General features: G+C 46.3%; 1 long non-coding RNA gene across 1 annotated transcript; it reads left to right on the top strand.

The window, feature by feature from the left end:
* The first annotated feature begins 230 nt into the window (after window positions 1–230).
* On the top strand, window positions 231–2,298 carry LOC121144013. Its single transcript, XR_005881349.1, has 2 exons — window positions 231–328; window positions 2,018–2,298. It is a non-coding gene; the product is annotated as an uncharacterized LOC121144013 (long non-coding RNA).
* The last annotated feature ends 5,038 nt before the right edge of the window (window positions 2,299–7,336 follow it).

Below are 7,336 nucleotides of genomic sequence, written 5' to 3'. Positions count from 1 at the left end.
CGTGTCAGAGTTAGCAAAGATTCTGACGCACTCTGTAGGCTGTCTCTTCATTTCGCTAATTGTTTCCTTTCTTATGGAAAGCTTTCACGTGATTACAGCCATTAATTCCTGATGTTAGAGTTCATTTCTGAAAGTGTTTGTCCACATCAAGAATTGTGGTATGTCTTCTGTTTTAGCACTTTCGGAGTTGTTGTACTCACATTGAAGCTTCTGGTTCATTTTAGATTGATTTTGACTTCCTACAGCAGTGATCTGTGATCTACGGACACACCCCAGTGTAAGACAATTTTTGGCTGGTGACATGGTGTGCTGCCTGACCTGGAGAAAGGTATGTCAGATACACTCCCATGGGACTAAAGAGGGGAGGCATCACTTATTTGTTTTAAAATAGAAGTGTTTTTGATCACAAAAGCAGTTCATGGTCATAAAAATGTATATTAAAGAAGTAAAAATATTTAAATTTCTGTTCTCCAATTCAAGAGACTTGTATGATTAAGAATTCCTGTAGATTTACAGCTATATATACACATAGAAACTTGCATTCTTTTATTTGTTTGTTTTTTTCAAGACCAGATCTTACTATACAGCTCTGGCTGTCCTGGTACTCACTATGTAGCATAGGCTGGCTTCAAAATCACATGCCTCCCAAGTGCTGGGATTAAAGGCATGCAACACTACGCCCAGCTGAAACTTGCATTTTTATGTGGCAGGATCATATTATGCATACATTATCTCTCATTCTGCACCAACTGTCTTATTCTACTCTTCCTTGGCTGCATAATATCATGTTGTACCTTTGTCTTGAAATGTATCCTACTGGCTGAGTATTTTAGCTTTCCAAGGGCTTTGTTTCTACTAGAATCAGGGTTGCATGAACATTTTCACTCATTCTTTTGTGCACTCCTTGAACCCCGTGATGCTTAGGGAACTCAGAAAAGATTCCAAGGAAAAGGTGGGGTCATGATAAGTCTTTGGGGGTGGGGGTAGGGGAGTTGTCCTGAGAAGCAATAAAGCTCCAAGTGTATCCAGAGTTTTGTCACCGGACTCAGGTCATGTGTTAATATTTAGGCATCTGTAATGGCCTGCCTTTGGGGTCCTGACAGGATACATCCTCAACTGCAGCCACTAAGAGCACCTCCTGTGCACATTCACTCACTAATTTCCCTTTTAAAAGGGCCCTGCCCACCTCCTGTCTCTTTTTCTCTCTGTTTCTCCACCCTCTCTTTCTCTCTCCCCCTCTTTCTCTTTATCTTCTGCCGGTCTTCTCCCCAGGAACGAGTCTCTGCCCCCTTATCTGTTCCTTCTCTCTGCTCTTCTAATAAACCTCCTATGTGAGAGCCGTGTTGCATGGTGTGACTTTCCTCTCGGGACCATTTCAAATGATAACATTATTGCTAGTATTCAGGCATCTGTACTGGCCTGCCCTTGGGGTCCTGACAGGTACTCACCTGCAGGCACTAAGAGTACTGCCTGTGTACATTTGTTCCCTTCCATTTTAAAAATTCAAAAAAAATTCCTTCCTGTCTCTTTTTTTCCCTTTCTCCCCCTCTCTCTCCTACTCTCTTTCTTTTCTGCTACTCTTGTACCCAGGAATTGATCTCTTCCCCCTCTCTGGCCTTTCTCTCTCCTCTTCAAATAAGCCTCTTATGTGAGCCTTGTTGTGTGGCATGACTTCTTTTTGAGGTCTTTATAAAATTACAACATGTGTGTAAGCTGTGTGGGCTCATCTTGAGTAACTGCCTCAAATGAAGGAGCTGGGATCGCAACAGTTTATATGTGAACATACGACCAAAGTTAGGTATTTAACTAGGCAATGATGTCAAGATGCCCCATGTATTAATTTTCTTGTTGGTGAAGGTTTATTTTGGTTCAGGGTTCAGGAGACACAGTCATCATGGCAGGAGGTATATGGTAGGCATGGCATGCAGCTGCAGTGATGGAAGCTTGCTCATATATAAAGAAACAAGAAAGCGATGAGAGAGATTCTGTGCTCACCAGCCCCCTTCCCCTTATTCAGTGGGACCCAGAGGTAAACCCAGAAGCATGTCTCCTGGATGACTCAACATTGACGATGAAGAAGAACCATCATTCTGTGTGTATCTAGGAATGAAAGATCTGGAGAAGACGGGAGCCACCAAAGCATGGAGGGCATCGGACTCTCCAGCAAGCTTAAGGGACACGCAGGAATAAGAAACACATTGTGGAAAGATGACTTAACAGCAATCCTCTCTGACTTGTTGGGAAGGAAGTCAGAGTGGGACACAGACACTCAGCCATAAAATAAAGCCTAATGTCATACCGCAGGGTCCTCACAAGTATATGCGGTCCACAACAGCTGTCTGTAGTTACCATTTAATGTGTGGAGGAACTATCTCTATGGTTTCCTATTTCATGCTAACACGGCTTTTTGGATTGCTAGCTTGTGGCGTGAAGAGGGTGGATCACAGTGACCTTTCACATAGCAACCACAAGTTCACTGGAGGGAATTGGCTGTGTTTTCTTGGTGATTCATTGGAAACTTGGGGATACCGCCAAAGATGTGTGTCGGAACTGAGGACTTTGGGGCACTGTCCTGTATGTGGTTACCAAGTTAGGGTTTCTCTTTCATCCAAGTCAATTCCTTCACCAAATTACAGAGACTTGTTTTTGCTTTTAAAGTGGAAAGAAAGGATGGGAAGAAACAGTCCAAATATTTAGTTAGTCTCAAAAATATGTATTCTTCAAAGTACCTTCAAGTGTGAGGTTTCTTGAAATAAGAAACTGTCATCATGGTCTGCTGTGTTTCCTCTGCTGGGGGCCTCAGACACGGACTATTCACTTCAGCAGCACATAGAGATTTATAGTAAAGAATGACAGCTGGTTTGGCTCCCTGCTTGTCCAGAATAGTTTTCCTGTACCTCACTTCCCAGTTAAATAAGAAGGTTGAACATGATGACCCTTGACTCCTTCCTTAAAGATTATCCAAGGCTCTCTGTGTGGCTAATGAGATATGACTATGGAAACCCACAGGTGATGGACTTGGTTAAATTCGTTGGCCCTTTCCATAGGTGAAACCGTGACCAATGCTGGTAACAGTTGACAGTGACTTTTGGAGGATTCTAGGTGAACTAGGCTGGGGACATGGGGAAGAACAGGGTGGAGCGGCTGACCTTACTTATGTGCACAAACCCCTTCCATCCCTTGGCAGCTCCGGCTCCCAGGAGGTCACAGTAGTTCTTCAGTCCCATTTCTCCTTCACACTGTGCATACTCTCCAAACTACCTTCCCCCTCGTCCCCTGGTCTTTGCCTAAACTGAGTTTGTTTGGTAGGCTCAGGGATCTTCCTTGTTAACATTTCCCTGTGTAACTTCCCACTCCTCCAGCTTCCCTTATGCCTTGTCTCTTTCCCTTGAGCTTTCTTGGTTGGGTGGGAAGCAACATCTCTAGAGCGCACAGAACTCTGCCATTCCCTAGTCTCAAGAGCAGTATTATTGGCCGCATAGTGGGTGCCAGTTTACTCAAGTCACAGACAATAAGGTACTGTCAGTCTCCAAATCACAATGACTTAAGATAAAGGTTGAATTTCTTTCAAGTAGTCTGACGCTTAAAGATAGAGTTTTCAGAGCTGGAATGGGTATCTTTATGATCAACAGGAACCTTGGTTCTTAGAACCCCCACTCAGCCTTAGGGTTACATCATGGTGGCAAGTATGCCATCGTGTCCATGAAAGAGAGGAATTGTTTCCCAGGTGAGTCATCTTCTTTTAAGAGGATTCATGTAAATTCTATCAGAAGGTATCTACTTGACTGTCTTTAGCTGGTAAATGTAGGTTTTTAGCACCCTGAAAGATACTGGCTTGCCTTTACAACGTAGGAGGACTCCTGACTCCTGAATCAGCTCTGTCATCTAACACTCAAATACATGTCTGCCTGTGAGCAGATAAAGGGAGAAATGCACGCTGGGGGAAGGCCCAGGGGTAATGTGCTTGCCGCGTGAATGTGAGCACTGGAGTTTTGATCCCCCAAACCCATTTAAATACAGGGTAGGTGTGGCTGCTTCCCTGCAAGTCCACCCTGGGAAGGCAGAGAGAGATGGGATCCCAGGAGTGGGATGACTTGCTGTATCAGTGAGCTCTGGGTTTGATTAGGAGACCCTATCTCAAAGGCGTAAGGTGGAGGAGTGAGCCTCCACGTGCGCGCTCGGGCATACACACACATGTATGTACCCACACACATGCAGACACAGTCACTTTCACACATACCTACACTACATATACAAACATAAAGATAAGAAATGGAAGACAACCCAAAACTGTAAGGAAGACGTTTACAGTGCTGTGACACTCACATGTCAGTTCACGACAGAGAAAGGAAACAACTGTCTTTGCAGTGACTCTGCGGAGCCCCTTACGCCAGGACCTTCCATTTACCGAGAAGACTGCAAGGGACCCGAGAGCAAGGCAGCCTGCCTCCTTGTCTTTCTCACAGTTGCTAAGACATCAGTGCTGAGGGAGCCTCGGCGGCCCTGTCCTGTGGATGCTACACTCACCCTCTGCAATACATCCACATTTCTCTCCGTCGTCTCCCGCCACCGTCTCCTTTACTTGATTTCAGTTGTCGCTGTCTCTATGGCGCCTTTCTTTCCTGCCCCTTGAAATGACAACTTCCCAGCTGTAGCCCCAATTTTCCTCTCCCACAACCACCCCTTGGGACCACCCTACTCCAGCTGCCGGGAGCCCTTTAGCAGAAGGACCACAAGGTGCTAGTTTACTCCTCACCCATGTATGTCCCAGGCATTTGCTGGGATGACGAGCCCACACAGACCTCCCTTCCTCCCCGGGTGGAGAAGACTTCCTCGTCCACTCCCAGTACAGAGAGCATAGTGCCATCCTGGAAAAGAAGCCTCGTCCTTTCTGTCTCATTGGGCCACTGTGACAAAGCATTGCAAATGCCATGACATGCTCCATGGAAGCCAGGGGACAGTAGGCCCTCCCGGAGGTTCCAGGAGAGGACTGCTCCTACCTCCCCACTGCTTCTCCCAGCCTGGGTAGGCCTTGGTTTGCAGCAGTGCAACTTCAGTCTCTGCTCCTGGCTTCTCTTCTCTCTAGGGCTGCGATCTTTTTCCTTCATACCCCATTGTCATTTTTATTTGTCTCTCTCTTTTAAAAAGACACCAGTTATCAGATTAGGGACTCACCACACTCCACTGAGATCTTATCTTACTAATCAACAGTCTCCATTGCTGCCCACGCCCACCACACATTATGGTTTGCAGCATAGTCAAACGCAGAAGACAATTCTGCCTCCTTCTTTTCATAATTATTACTTCATGAAGCCTCCAAACTACAAATGGAGGTGGGGGGGTTCTGAGGTGTTTCTTGGGGAGGGTCTTCAGGATCTGTTTCTGAGGCAGGAAGGACCCGATGCCAGCAGCAGCCCCAGTGACTGCCTTATTGGTGCTGAACAGGCTTTAGAGACTTGAACCTAAAAGGGGATACCTGGTGTGACAAGTTGAATCATTTTGTTCATGCTCAAGTGGACATCAATCATACCCGTGGGATGGTTGCTGCCTTTCTTTCTTTACTGGGCAGTCTTGGAAGTGAGAGAGCTAGAGGTGCCACCCACACTCAAGACTGCAAGCAGCAGATGCCATCGAAGGACCAAGAAATCTGAGAGTGGATTTAATAACCATCTGTCCTAGTTAGATTCCTATTGTTGTGATCAACACAATGACCAAAAGCGACATGAGGAAAGGGCTTTTTCATCCTACACTTCCAGGCAACACTCTGGAACTCAAGCACGGTAGGAACCTTGAGGCAGAAACCATAAGAGGAACACTGCTTACTGACTTGCTATCCCTGACCTGTTCAGTTTGCTTTGTTGTACACCCCACGACTTCTTGCCCAGGGACCACACTATGCACAGTGTGCTGGGACCCTCCCCATTAGTAAATCAATCAAGAAAACGCCTCCATAGTCTGGCCTGTATTAGACTTGTCCATCTAATAGACGCATTTTATCACTTGAAGTTCCGTCTTCCCAGACAACTCAGGATCATGTCAAGCTGACAAAGACAAAACAAAACAAACAGCCAATTGGTATACCTTCAGGGACTTCCCACTGAAATGAATTAAGCAGGAGAGTCACAGAATTTTCATTATCACATTCTCTCCTCAAAACTTTCTTACAACCACACGCCCATGAATAACTAACTGTCTGATCCCTCCACTGTCTGATCCAGGCCAGTAGTTCTTACTGCAGTGAGACTGTGAGGGGACCTTCCACATCCTCCCTCTGCTTCCCCTGGTATGTCACAGTGTACCTCTGTGTAGAATCATTCTTCAGTCCTGTGCTGAGGCCATGGTCCTGAGAGCAGTGCATGAGTAAGCCAAGGGACAACTCCACAGCCAGAAAGTGCTGTCTGGGTTAAATTCCCTACTTTTCCCACTGGGCCACAGTGTCCAGATGTGGACACCATCTCCCACATGAAGATTCCATTGTGGGAACTGTTCATGGATGACATGTACCCCACATAGGGACAGAAAGTCTGCTTCTTACTTAAAGCCATGCAAGCAGCTGAGACTCCATGCCAAGCCTCCCAAGAAAGCTGCTGAGGTCACAGACAGGGCCTCCCGAGGAGAGCAGGCCCAGTCTTCCTCTCCTGGCCACTCCCCCCCTCCTCCGTTTATCTCAGCTCCAGCCCTCCTCTTCATCTTGCCCTCTGACTGACCAAAGCCTATTAATATCTGTTGTCTTGGTCAAAAATATTGTGCAGTTACTCTCCTGTCCCAACCTGGACTGAAAAAGAACCTGGTTAATTAACATTGATTACAATCCACCAACTGCAAGTAAAAATCGATTGCTGGGGTCCCTAATTTGAATGCTCTTCCCTCTCCTTATCTCTGGCGAGAAAGAAAGACAAGATAGTGGGAAAGAGAGAAGAGATGAGGGGATGGAGGGTATTTTTTAAGCCATGCAATTTTCGGAGTCTCTGGTGGGGGACATTAGTAATGTGCCGGTCCTTAGATCTTGGCCACTCTCCTTCCGAGTGGCCATTTTTCAGAGTGACGTCTAATTGCCGCAAATAGTCATTGTGCACATTTGGGCCTTGTTCACAGCCCCCCTTCTTTATTGAGGGAGAGAGAGATGGTATTGATTCAGGATGGCCAGGGAGAATGCGGGCGAATATTAGTGAGGAGCGGAGAGAACACAGTACATAAACTTTTATGACACAGTGTCAAGCTGGATTGTGAAGACATAAATGAAAAGCACAACACGGTCTGTAATTACCACAAGCCCCCACCTTCCTTCTGCTGGGCAGGCAGTGGAGCTAGCTGGCCGGGGCAAATGGCAAAGGGG

This window comes from Mesocricetus auratus, unplaced genomic scaffold, assembly GCF_017639785.1.
Source record: "Mesocricetus auratus isolate SY011 unplaced genomic scaffold, BCM_Maur_2.0 Super-Scaffold_100014, whole genome shotgun sequence".
Lineage (NCBI taxonomy): Eukaryota > Metazoa > Chordata > Mammalia > Rodentia > Cricetidae > Mesocricetus > Mesocricetus auratus.
This window is presented reverse-complemented; position numbering and strand designations above follow the sequence as displayed.